This window comes from Helianthus annuus, chromosome 16, assembly GCF_002127325.2.
Source record: "Helianthus annuus cultivar XRQ/B chromosome 16, HanXRQr2.0-SUNRISE, whole genome shotgun sequence".
Lineage (NCBI taxonomy): Eukaryota > Viridiplantae > Streptophyta > Magnoliopsida > Asterales > Asteraceae > Helianthus > Helianthus annuus.
In genome coordinates this window covers 149,724,702-149,738,935 of record NC_035448.2, presented here as the reverse complement: position 1 = coordinate 149,738,935, position 14,234 = coordinate 149,724,702, and the positions used below count along the sequence as shown (strand labels likewise).

At 39.9% G+C, this 14,234-nt stretch overlaps 1 long non-coding RNA gene across 2 annotated transcripts; it reads left to right on the top strand.

The window, feature by feature from the left end:
* Positions 1 to 310: 310 nt before the first annotated feature.
* On the top strand, positions 311 to 1,516 carry LOC110916693. 2 transcript variants are annotated; one of them, XR_002579926.2, is made up of 3 exons: positions 311 to 360; positions 1,046 to 1,238; positions 1,335 to 1,516. It is a non-coding gene; the product is annotated as an uncharacterized LOC110916693 (long non-coding RNA). The 2 variants fall into 2 exon arrangements; XR_004883971.1 differs by having other exon boundaries at positions 318 to 360; positions 1,065 to 1,238.
* Positions 1,517 to 14,234: the final 12,718 nt, after the last annotated feature.

Genomic DNA, 14,234 nt, shown 5'->3' with positions numbered 1-14,234 from the left:
TACGTGTCAACTGAATTTTGACTGCCATCTTTTATATGCCCACTTAATTTCTTTATATTATGTGTCCACTTAATTTTTTTATTATTGTTTACGAACTAACTGCATATATAAATTATTAAATAAAAATAAAGATGAATTAGTATCATTGAAAAATGCACTACGTGTCAATTAAAGTGCATTATGTGTCCATAATTATCATAAGGGTATAATATTAAATTTCTTTAACCGGTTTGTTTTCCAAAAGGCCAAAACCCCCATCTTTATTATTTAGGAAACCGTTTCATTTCCCTAATTTCTCTATTTTCCAAATCCACATTTCACACTCTTCATTTCAGAAACATCCCTACGACATTATTAAAGGTATAGTGATTATTTGATGTTCTCTTTTGAATATATGATGTTTAAACTTGATACTCTTGCCATACGTATAGTGATTATTTGGTGTTCTTTCTTTGAATTCTGAATATTGCATCATAATTACTTGATGTTCTCTCTTGAGTTACAATCTATGATCTTCACACTTGATAATCATGCCATACATATTATCTTTTTTATACGCACTTAGGTAATTTTGTTCAGAGACACCACTTGAATTGTAGAGGGTAAATTCTGCATCTAACCCTCAATTTCGTGTTTATGTTTGTTACTTTTAGACAACATTATTCCCTGTATCAACAAAATTAATATTTGTGGTAAAGCAAACATCTGTAATCATATCTTCATAACCATCTGATCTTATGTGAAATGTTCTTCCTCATGTATCACTTTCTTGAAAGTTTTTACAATAATTGCAATGGCAGTAACAAAATAGAAAGTTGGAAAATTATTACACTATATTTGCACGTTTTTGGTTTATAGTGTGATTTCACTACAAAACAATATATCTTTTTTCCACACTCCTCTGTTCATGCAATGATTATAACAAAATATAAATATGAAAAATCGTGAAATTATATTCAGTCCGTTTTTGCTTTATTGTTTTGCACTCTGGGGATTTGAACTTACACTCCAATGGGTCATTGTTTTCATTTATATGGTGAAATAGTACATTTTATGTCTCCAAGATTAATAGAAAGATATTTACCAATCTTCGGACATGGTCAACTATATGTTGCTTTCTCTAGAGCCACCTCTCCCATGCCCTAAAGGTACTCATCGTACCACAAGAAGAAGATCCTCCGAACATTACCAAAAATATTGTTTTCTCATACTTCCTAAATCAACTACTCCATATACAGGTATGTACATTCAATTAATAAAATATATGTAAATAAAAAATTATAATTTCCTTTTATTAACATTACATATAATAATATCGTTTCATTACTTTACAGGGAACTTCTAATGATGTTCAATTGGATATCAACAACTACACAACATGATACACAATCTACTACAACTAAGAGTTATAAGAAGATGGCATACAAACGTATAAGTAAATAATATATTATTTTAGTACAAAATCATGTAAGTTTTATGAAATATATATAAATAATTATAGTTGTCATTATTCACACACCTTAATTTTTCTTCTCATTATACTGGTGCTACTCAAGCAATCGCCGAAGACAAACAAGAAATTCTCTATCTGCTTATGACACAACATTACTATATGTAATCCCAATTATTGAATTTTGAAAGTGTGCAACACAACTGATGCCTTGCCACTAATTCAACTTTGTATATGAATCGTTTATCTATAAGTGTACCAATAATATTTTTATTAACTTTTGTTTAAATATTTGTGCCAAATGTTACGTAGTTCAAATTGGACTAAAAAATTAATCTAAAAATAAATATTTTGCTTATACAACAAAATATTTACATTTGATAATATAAACTTTGATGATAAGCTCCCGTCGCAACGCGCGGGTAACATCAACTAGTTAAGAACAAAACGATGTTATTGAATGATATTTTCTCTCTATTAGAATAACCAAAAACTAGATCTCTTTATATGAGATTTTACGATGAATATGACGATAGTAAAGTTATCCAACTAATGATCATGATAAAATGTTCATAAATATCCTAATATCCAAACTTATAAATAGAATAATAACTAATGCTAAGAACCTCTTAACAACAATTACTCGAATCTTGGTAGCAAGAGGGATGAAATGGACTTTAGAATCTTTAGCTCATTTTCGGTTATACATACGTAGGTATACACAATCATCTTTATATCTTTTTGATATATGTGCAAATCATGCTTTACGATGTGGAGCCAACATTTGGGGACATATAACTCTTGCACCTTTATGGCGTCTGAATGAAAAAGAAAAAGGCTGGTATTCAAATGTTCGTGGTCATCTTTATAAATCATCTTTTCACGCACATTTACATATGCTATATGGGTACTTATGTGATATAACAAAGAATATAGACATTGGTAATCATGAAGTATGAAGTATGTAGTATGCTATTTTTTAATTTAAAAAGTAAAGAAATGTCATACTTAAATTAAAGAAAGTAAATTTGTAAATTCTTGATTTTATGGTGTAATTTTTTTAAAGAAAACCGCCCTCTAATAATCCCTAATAGACGTCATTGGTCATTGGTAGTCTCACTTTTGAATATTCCCCTGTTAGTCTAACCGTTCACCTATTTTTCCTTCACCGGTCCCTGTTAAAAAAAACTTAACGCAGTTAAGTTTTTTCCGAGTTACAAACATATGCTTTAGGCCTTTTGATCAGAACGATGATACGAGTCCATTGATGTAAAACTTACCTCGAAACGGTGCTTCAAACAACGAAAACGATACTACAATTGGGGTGTTTAATTAAACTTCCAATTAACAAAATCAAGTTGTTTGGAGAACCGTTTTGAGATAAGTTTTATCAATTGACTCATATCGTCATTCTGATCAAAATACCTAAAACATCTATTTGTAATTCAGAAAAACTTAACTCTGTTAAGTTTTTTTAACGGGTGACCGGTGGAGAAAAATAGGTGAAAGGTTGGACTGGCAGGGGAAATATTTAAAAGTGAGACTGTCAATGGCCAATGACGTCTATTAGGGATTATTATAGGCCAATTTCCTTTTTTTAATATATATATTAACATATGAAAAAGTTATGACTGTTTAAAAATCGTGAGAGGAAGAAGTTAGTATAAAACTCAACAATATGTTTTAAAGAATTGTGATATATGTTTTACAAGTTGTAATTATTTAAAGTCTAATAATTATGTAAAAAAAGTTTTGTCTCCATTATTAATATTGTATTTTTAACTTATTATGTAATTAAAGAAATAATGTTATTGTATTTTTAACTCATCTCTATACTAATAAATAAAAATAAAGTACACATTGGATGATTTTTAGGTTTCCTTCTTTAATATTTGCCACTTGTCATTTATTAGGATTGTTTTTACCACGTGTCATGTTATGAGTATTCTACATTTTATTAACCCTTTTATTTATTCTTGATTAATAATTAATAATTGATGGTTGATTGATTGATTTATTTGATTTTAAATTTTTAGTAAGAAATGTTTTTTCTTCAAATTTAGGTATTTTGAAAACGTTGTCAACATTTAGATTTAATTAATGCATTTACTGCAAGTAAATTATAAATCAGTTGTAATTACCTAAATTCAATTATGCATATCTTTAAATGCGTATCTCAAGGTATTATGACACATGCAAATATTGTAGTAACACTCTTAGTTGAAAAATATTAGTTCATTACAGTTTTGATCACTTAAGTGTGAGATCTTGGGTTCAGTCTTACGAAAAACATGATATTCGTTGTTAAAAAAGCAACATATGTAGAGGTTTTTCTTTTTTTTTCAAAAGGGTGTAGTGATTTGGTGGCAATAACCTTGGAGTCCCCAAATTTAACAAGGAAGAAGATAGGATGGTTAGGGGATTTTTTAGTATTTCTTTATTTTTTTATAAAAGAACCCATTTTAATAAATACTTTTGAAACAAGTCATTTTGGTAAATAATTTTGTCAACTACACCCTTTTAAAAAAAACAAAACCTCGTCAAATATACACCAAAAGTTGTATAGTTTAACTCGGTAATACTATAGGTACACTTGAGAGTACTAAAATAATTAAAAAAATGCAAATGAGGTGCTTGAAAAATACATGGAGGTGTACTTTTATATTTTTTTTAATTTTATTTAATTTTATTTACTTGTTTTTCAAATATATACTTTTAGAAACATACTTTATAAGTAAAAAAATTTTTTTTTACATGGGGTTATAAAAGATTGCATCTTGATGAGTTTAGCCAGCTATATATTGCATTTTATATAAATAGGCATTTTAAATTTTATGATATATTATTATACCTTTTATTTTACCATGATTACATGTAACAATATGTAATTTCGGTGATGAAATGTTTGGAAAAAAATTGAATTATAGTGTTTTTAATGTACAACCCCGTGTAATACACGGGTTTCTAACCTAGTTATATGTAATTAAAGAAATAAAGTTAGATGTTGTAATTTGTTTATATATTGTTACCTACTTCATCAAAACTGACTTGTATCACAAAATAAATTTCCAAACACGTTCAACGTGCCGGTCCGTTCAAACTAATGAACTTTATATACGTATGTTATTCAATTTCATTGTATATGAATTTAAAAATCTTATAAAAGTACTCTCAAATTAAATATTTCTTTGTAGAATGCTTATATCTTGTATATTTACCTGATTCATCATAAACAATTAATTACAAAATTATAAAATGGTTTTCTTTTAGATATTCAAATGTCTATTCGCAAAAAAAAAAAAAAAAAAAAAAAAAAACCAATGATGAATAGAATATGTAACAACTACAAAAGAAACAAATAGGAAAGACAAAGAATAGGTGAAATGGAGGTGGATGCGCACAAAAGAAAAGACTTATAAGACTTCAAAAGTTGTTGGGGTTCTTGTTGTTTTGTAGCACTCATGGACTGCTTTTGGTCTATATAATTGACCTCTCATCCCATCACATATAGTTAAGTTGCACACGACTTAGAATGTCTTAAATCAACACCATTAGTTGACTAACATGAAAAGCATATTAAATATTAGTTAGAGATTTTAAACTTTGTATCGGTTTGGGTTCATTTCAGAACTCTAAATAATTGTAAAACTTTTAGAACTCTTAATAAACAATCAATTTATATATATATATTTTCTTTATATTTAAAATCCTTTTATCATTTATTATATGTATTTTTATAATTACATACATGTTAAAAGTAGTTTACATATGTGTAATAGCCAAATTATATATGTCATAACTAATTACATATATGTAAAAAAATTAGTTTACATATGTGTAATCATAAAATTACATTTGAAATATGATAAAATTACTCTTTAACATGTGTATAATCATAAAAATACACATAATAAATGATAAAATTATCTTAAACATAAAAATATATAAATAAAAAGATTGTTTATTAGGAGTTCTGCGAGTCTGTAAATATTTAGAGTTCTGAAATTATCCTTACCTTTATTTAAAATACATGTATTTATATATCCAATATATAAAAAATATTAATGTTAGCATTTTTGCTTAATCGGGATGTCAAAAAAAATATTAATGTTAGTATTTTGCATAATCAGGATGTCAATTTTTGAACTATTTGAGACGTAAGAAGTCATTATTTTAATTTTATTATAATACTAGGTATAGTACTCGTGTAACCACACGGGTAGGTTTAGTAATGATCGAAATCAAATACTAAAAAAACAGATTATAATATATCATTTAAATTTTGGTCTTTATTTCTATATCTTTATAAAGTAATGTTGAAGACAGTATGTGTGACCACACGGGTAGTTTTAATAACAATCGAAATAGATTATAATACATCATTTAAATTGTTTGTATTTAGTTCATGTTTGATATAAAAATTAGCAAACTAATTCAAAATTTCTTGTCTAAACTGAAAGCATGACTGATGAAACAATGGTTAACCGGGCAGGGTTAACACACTGGTCTCGTCAAGAAGGGTTAATCCCTTCCTCTCGAGGATCGCTGGCTGGATCACCGGTGGTTGATCTCCTGCACAAGGAAACAAGCCGTGACTCGTAACAAGGAGGATGGGGTGGGGGGTGCTCCTTGTTACCACTCTCCGGCGTGAGAATCAGTAGTTTGCTTGGGAAGCAAAGTAAGATAGTAGTAGTAGTGAGAGAGTTGTGAAGAGATACCTCAAACCTGGTTTGGGGTTGGTATTTATAGCCGAGGAGTGAAGGAGGATGATGATGGATGGACTGACGACGTGCTGCACCTTTTCAGGTGTGTCAGGCTTGTCGGTTATGGAGGTTATGCCACGTCAGTCCATTGCTTACGTAGCTCTGACAGGTAACTGCCATTGGTGCCACTTGCACTGTGGTGTCAGTACCACTTGCTTGAGTGCATAGGATGCGGTGCAAGCCGCATCGCTACGTGCGGATAACATCTGAAGTTACCGCGTCTCCTACTTGTGATCAAGGAATACGCGAGATGCGGTGCTAGCCGCCTCGTCGTCTTGCCTGCATCCCTTGTCGTGACGAAAATGCCTGTATGGTGCGGTGTCAGCCGCACCGCTACGTTCATCTTCTTCTATGCCTAAGGTAAGGCTTCCCTGTATTGATAGAAGTGTTCACTGGATGCGGTGCGATGCCGCATCGCTGTGAATACTTCCGTTTTCATACACCAGATGTGATGCTATGTCGCATCACTCTACCGTTCTCATGTTCCATGTAAGTCCTCCTTTGTTACTAGATAGATTGGATTCAACCCTTGTGCCGACGCGTTCTCGCATGGGCACAAGTAGGTTGTTAGCTAGTGGGGGTTTTGATAAGGGTAATGGTCACTCGCGGTCGATGCTGGCGCGAGATCTGGGACCATACCCCTTCAAGTCCCCCCAGTCTAGTGTTGCTGCCACATACAAGTTGTATGTGGGAGGAGTACTGGACTATGGTGTTTGGAAGGTAGTTTGGAGTCTGGAGAAGATCCTAGACCATGTGTGGTCTTTTCTGTATGTAAATCAAGCTGGAGGTCTGGAAGGGTCATCTGACGCCTCTTCCGTATCGGTGAAGGAATCTTCGTCTGATGCGAGATTCTCAGCCGATTTATGTCACCAGGTGGCTTGCCACCTGTTGTTGTGCCGAAGGTCTCTTGGAGACCTTGTTAGTAATGCTGCACAAACTTCGAACCAACCTCTGAGATGGTGGTTTGAAGGTATGTGGAGGTTTCCCATCCTTTAAAGGTGGTCTTTTCTTCATACCAATTGTTGAATTGGTGCATGAAGAAGAAAAGAAACTTTTGGACCAATCTTTGAGACTGGGATCAAAAGTTGTTGATGCTTGCAAGTGCTTTGCTCAAGCTCTATGTTCAGCATCTAGTTATGAGACGACGATCCCTTTTTTGTTGGGTTTTCGTGTTTGTCGTCATAGCTCTCTAGTAACCGCACGTTCTTTGCGGTTACCTCGTTGCGTCATTGTTGGCCATGTTTGGTCGAACAATGTATATTCGTACTATGGGTAAATAAACATGGTCATAGGCAAGGGTATGCCCACCATTGTTTATTCTATGCGGCCCATAGTCGGGCTAACAAAGTCATAAGCAGACTTGTTACCGCTGTTCGGACGCTTGTTGTTCGACGAGGGCTCGGTTAGAGCGCTTATCTGCGTTCGTTTTGGAACCACTTACCTTCCCGCTCCAATACCGAGTTTGCCTTGCAGTAGCATTGCTCGGTGATGTGGAGTGAGCTTGGCTCTTCCGTAGCAACCACTCTGCGGAAGCTATGGTTATGTCCGTAGCTCCTCGTGAGTGTCTGTGGTTTTGCATTACCACATTTGCTCGAAGCGGGTGTGGCTCGGATGTAGCTCTTGAAGGTTCAGGAGACAGGGTTGCTGATGTGCGTTCGCGTGCATTCCCTTCCTTCCTTTTGTTAAAGAAGGTGTTCATGTACCCTCTGCGGTTGTGAACCGGACAGGAGGGATTTGAAGCTTGAAGAGAATGAAGGCAATGCGGTTCCCCTGTCTCTGAGATGCGGTTCAGTCCAACGGACAACGCTGGTTCTGAGCATCTGACACACCTGAACGGGCTCGTGTGTGTCATGTCCGCATATTCCACGTGTGCTCGTGGGTAGTGCGGATAGGTATTATACCCCCTTATAGTGTAGAGATATATATTTTTACCTATTTTTAGGGGTATGTTAAAAAACGACATGCGGTATGGGTTATGGTGCGGTATACCAGAGAAACCGCATGCCGCTTATAATTGGATAATGTAGTCGCTTTTTGTTGCATACGTGGCTGATCTCACGTGTGAGTTGGTGGAAGTTGGTGAGATCTTCCTGGCATGTGCTGAAATGAAAGGACGTTTGCACTGCCCGAGGCATTAAATGCACTGTAGCGAAGAGTGTAAACGTCTCTTGTGTCAGGCGCGTGGGCGGCCACGCGCGCGTGATAACCGTCAGCGGAAACGGCGCTCGACACGTGGTGTCATACGATTCGCTCTTTTTGAACGTGATGATTTGTTTTCTCCCTCCGCATTAATTGCGATGGGTATATAAGGGGAAACCGTTCGTGGTTCCCCCTCACTTGTTTGAACTTTCAAAAATTTGCCGGTGAGAGAAACCTTGTTCTTTGTCTTTTCCGACGAAATTCCTTGAAGTTCCAGTGAGGGTTCTTTGTTTTTCTACTCACGTTCTTTCATATCTCTGATATTTTCTGATGGCTGAACCATCAAATCCACACAATGTGGAGGGTGAAAACCCTGAACAGCCGGTAGTATCGGCTGATGAAGACGAAGATGATGACGTTGACGTTCCCGGTGGTGGGTTACCGGTGTTGAAGTGGTCGAAGGGTGGTTTTAAACTCCTGATGGCCACTGTGCAGATGGCCAAAGATTGGGATGCTACCTACCCACAAGTGGGGGACACCGGTGCCGATGCTCCGGCCGGTTATATAACCTTGTGGGCTGATTTTTTCAACGACGGCAACCTTAGGTTGCAGGTGACGGTGTTTGTTGCGGAGGTATTGGAGTATTATCATCTCCATATCTCCCAACTTAGTCCTTTCGGAATGTTCCGAATTAGGAACTTTGAATACACATTCCGTGCCCATGGCTTGCCCATTACAGTGGAAAATTTCCGGCGGTTCTACCAGTTGACGGTGAACACCGGTTTTTTCTCGTTTACTCAACGGCATGGGAGTCTGAAGTTGATGACGCCCCCTAAGGGTGTGACAGGCTGGAAAAAGAGGTTCTTCTATGTGAAAGCCTGTGCGGTCTATGCTACCATGTCTTTCAGGAATGTCAACGTTGGAGTTTCCGATGAAGATATTCCTGTTGCTACCGCAAAGACCGTGGACTGGTTCTCTAGGCTGCGGCCTATTGAACTCAAGAAGTTGGATAATGATCAACTGTGGATATTGCGGATGATGCTCTCGAGACCAGATAGGAAGGAAAGGCCCGTTTTGCGGGAACAGGGTGGTGGTAAGCTCTTTACACTTTGTTATTTTCCTTACTTCCTAAGCCTTTGTAGTAACCTGCATGCATGTATCAGCGGATGCGGTTGGCTTGTGGAGAATGTTTGAGCCCGATTTCAAGGGCCAGGTTGAACTGATTGCGGTTGAGCTGAAGAAAGGCTTCAACCTTGAAATTCTTAGCAACTTCCGCGTTCCGTCGCGTGCGGTGCTGGATGCCCCGGTGCTGGGAGACGCAAGAGGTATGTCGTACGTTGCATTAGTTTTTTCAATTTATCGTTTCGACTGGTTTTGTTGATTGTGTTAATCCAGGTATCCTTGCGGATTTGGGGAAGTTTGAGAAACGCGTCCCCAAAAAGACTGTGGAGAAGAAAACGGTGAAGAAAACCGTGCGAGGTCGTGGCAAGGGGAGTGCTGAAGGCTCAGCTGCCCCTTCTTCAGTTTCTGAAGCCGCAGGTACCTATCGATCTTGTTCTCGGGGATATACCGATTACGTCGTAGTATCTGACACCCTTGAGGGTTTGGGTGTTATAGGTAGTGGTGCGGCTGTGGGTGGAACTGCTGTGGTTCCCCCCGTTGTTGGAGAGAAAAGGGGACCAGAGCAGAAGGCTGCTGGTGGTGGTGAACCGAAACGTCGGAGACTGCAGACCAAGAGAGTTGCTCCGGCGCAAAAGAAACCTGCAGTTGCTGCTGGTAAGTATATTCCTTTTCCTTGTTTTGTATGTACAATAGGTGGGGATAATCATTAATGCTCTTTGTGTTACAGAATCCCGAGATGCGGGGTATTCTTTCTTTGACTTCCCTGCGTCTCCTCCGCATACCGCTGCTGGGGGTGCGGGGGTATCGAAGGAGACTGTCGTGCGCCAGGAGCCTACGGTCCCTTTGGTTGGGCCGGTTCGCGATCCCCCCTTGGAGAAGACGGTGGAAACGACTGCTGACCGGATTTTTGACACTGTGGATTCCTCGGACAATCTGATCTCTCCTAATGAGGGTGATGGATTGGACTTGAGGTTTTCAGATGCCGGTAAGCAGAAGTCTGATGCTGAGGTGCGGCAGCAGGATGCTGAGCCGCAGAAGTCTCCTGCTGGGGAGAAGGGTAGCGGCTCGTCTGCTGGTGGTGTGGGTTATGATGGGCCTCCAATTCAGCCTGGGGAGTCTGAATTGGAGTATTACTACCGCACATACTCCCAGGGTCGCAGTATGGTGTATCACCGACCCCCCTGGACTGTTATGCAGGGGGACGATATTTCTAATGACCCTGCGACATGCAAGGAGATTCTGGGTGGTCTGGGCACCCCTTTTGAAGTCGAGCGTGCCCGTGCCGCACCCCGAGAGCTGCGTATAAACCAGCTCTCAACAATGCTGGTAGGGACTTCCATTGTGGCAAATGCCATTTTGGAGGATTATAAGGTGCTGGGCCGCCGCGAGGAAGAAGCTGCTCGCATGCGGGTCGAGGCGGAGAAGTTGGTCGAGGCTGCTCGTGTGGGTGCGGAGCAGCTCGAGAAAGACAAGGCTGCTTTTGAGAAGCAGAAGCAGACTTCTGAATGGGCTGCTGCTGCCCAGCTGAAACAGGTGCGTACCCTTGCTAAACTTCTTGCTGAAGAGCGCAAGAGTTGGAATGAAAAAATGTCCAATGAGCGCAAGAAGTGGAATGCATCTTGGGCTAAGCAGAATGACATTCTGTTTCATGCTCGGCAGGAGTTGACAAATGCCAAGGCAGCGAACGCTACCTTGAGGCAGGAGAAAGCTGCGGCTGAGGCCATTTCTGTTAAAGCGCTGCAGGCGAAGGCCGACGCCCTAAAGGCGCTTGAAGAGGCCAAAGAAGCCGGGGCTCGTGCCGCGAAAACCCTTGAGGAGGCTGAAGAAAGGGAGAGCCGTGCTTCTAAGGCTCTTGAAGAGGCGAATGCGGAGCGCATTCGTTTGGACAAAGTTGTCAGCCTGCAGGTATGTTTCTTTAACTGTGTTACTTTCTTCCTTGTTTCGTAAATGTTTATCGTGTAAACTGTTTACTATTTTTTGACAGGCTGAGGTTCAGGCCCGGGAGGTCGCGGTTACAGACCTTACTGCCCGTGTGTCTGTTGCGGAGAAACGGGCTGACGCCGCTGCTGAGGCCAAGGATGCCTTGGTGTCCTCTTTTAACCAGCTGGAGGCTGATCGTGAGTGGTTGAGGGCTCACGGTATCGCGCGTGTAAGTATCTCTTTTCTTTAGATTTGCTTGGACTAATATCCGAGACTTATGATCCTTTTATTGCAGATTGTTGAGGCTATCATGAATGCCCCTGAGACCGCGGCTGGTTTGGATCTGGTCAGGGATCGCGCGCGTGATGCAGGTTTTAAAGCTGGTTATAACCACTGCATTGGGGATATCAATGTATTATCCGCAGGCGGTTATACTGATAAGCGATCCGGGTTCCATGGTGTGGATACCGAAGGTCGCCTGAACGCGGCCGTAGCCTCCTTTTATGATAAGCCTCTCTCCTGTGTGGAGAAATTGGACGATTGTTTAGAGGCTGCGGATTATGTAGATCGGCTGCGGATGCTCTATGCCGATGCGGAAGAGGAGGATCCCGCTGGTGGTGCTGGAGACGACGCTGGTACCAGCGGTACGAAATAGGGTTTAGGTTGGCAAGTGTGCCCCCTTTTTGTAATCCTCTTGTATAGAATAGGAACTTTATGTAAATTCATTAAGCATCATGTGGGTGCTTGAATTTTTTGAATACAAAGTTTCTTTGTTCAGTTTGTACAAGTGTTTTTAATTCTTGCATGTCTGAACGTATGTATGCGTAACTTTACCCAATTATGAACGGGGTCAAGTATACTCCATACTTTTGTTGTATGAGTACGCATCAATTCTGTTATTTACCGCGTTAGGGTTTTAGAATTGTGTAAGCTTTGTAAAAGCTTATATGTCCGGAACTCTACCCATTTGTGAATGGGGTCAAGTGTTCTCCATACCTTTGTCGTATGAGTCCGCGTCAATTCCATTGTTTGCCTTTTTGGGCTCAGGAATTGTGTTAAGTGTTTAACAAAAACTTGTTTATCCGGCCGGATAAATATGCAAGTCTTTTTGCTTTTTGCTGGCCTATTACAATATTTGTGTGTGGTTACCACTTTGTATGGGTATCGCGAATGAAGATTTTGCCAATCTGTTTTTGGGATACCGCAAAGTGGAACACGCATTTGTGATAGTGATAACAAACAATAATGTATAAAATTGCTGATTTATTTATTTGCAAATGGCCTGCGGCCCGATAGGTTACATAGAGAAATGTAAGAACATGGCTTACATATAACAGCGTCGAAGCTGTTGTGCATTCCATGTGCGTGCGATAGGTTCGCCTTCTAGTGTTTGCAATTTGTACGCGCCTTTCCCTAAGACCTCTTTGATGAGGTAGGGTCCTTCCCACTTGGGGGCGAGTTTGCCTGGGCGCTCGGCATTAGATGCCTCATTGTCGCGTAGGACGTAGTCTCCTGGGTTGAAAGTACAAACGCGGACGCGCGCGTTGTAGTACTTTTCAAGTTTGGATTTATATTTGGCCTCGTTGATGGCAGCGTTTTCGCGCCTTTCTTCCAAGAGGTCCAAATCGATCCTGCGTTCCATGTTGTTGTCTAGTTTTTCAATAGCCAACATTCTAGGAGAAGGGAGACCTACTTCTGCGGGGATCACCGCTTCTGAACCGTAGACTAGGCTGAAGGGTGTTTCCCCATTGCTTGTTTTTGGGCTTGTACGGTGAGCCCATAAGATACTTGGGAGTTCATCGACCCAGCCACGCCTGGCCGTTCCCAACCGTGCCTTGATCCCTTCGACTAGGCTTTTATTGATACTCTCGACTTGGCCGTTCCCTTGCGGGTGTGCGACTGATGAGAATATGTGCTCAATATGTAGTTCTTTTAGCCTTTTTTGGAATTCGTCGGCAGCGAAGTTGGTACCGTTGTCGGTGACAATGCACATTGGTAAACCGAAACGGCAGATGATGTGTTCCCAAATGAACTTCCTTGTTATCATAGCAGTGGTTGAGGCGAGCGGTTTTGCTTCCACCCATTTTGTGAAGTAATCAACCGCTACTATGATAAATTTAACCGCACCTGGAGCGTCAGGGAAAGGTCCCACGACGTCAATTGCCCATTTCTGAAAGGGCCATGCGGTTGTGACGGGGACTAAGTTGTTTTTTGGCCGCAAGGTTTTTGGAGCATGACGTTGACAGTCGATGCACTTGCGCAACTCTTTGACGGCGTCCAGGTGCATGCCGGGCCAGTAATACCCGGCATTCATGATTTTGGCCACTACCATGCATGGTCCAGCATGTATGCCACATATGCCCTCGTGTATCTCTCGAATGAGGTATGTGGCATCCTGGGGGTTGACGCATCGTAGTAGTGGCCCGAGGTATGATTTGCGGTATAAGATACCGTCTCCCATTTGATAATGGCACGCTTTGTATTGTAGTTTGCGTGCTTCTGATTTGCTTTCGGGAGTCACACCTGATTGTAGATATGCGATAATAGGTGTCATCCATGATGTTGAACCGTATTGAATGACGTTGACTTGGCGCAGGGGTACCGAAGGATTTTGCAGGATTTCGATGCGTATCTCCTTTGCCAAGTGTTGGAAGCTGGTAGATGCAAGTTTCGATAGTGCATCTGCGGACTTGTTTTCGCTTCGATTAATATGGCGAATATTGAACGAAGCGAATTTGGATTTTAGTTGCAGGACTTGCTCGAGGTAGAGGATCATGATATCCCCCTTTGCGGCATAGTCGCCGCGTACTTGGCCTGCAACTAACAAAGAGTCGACGTGT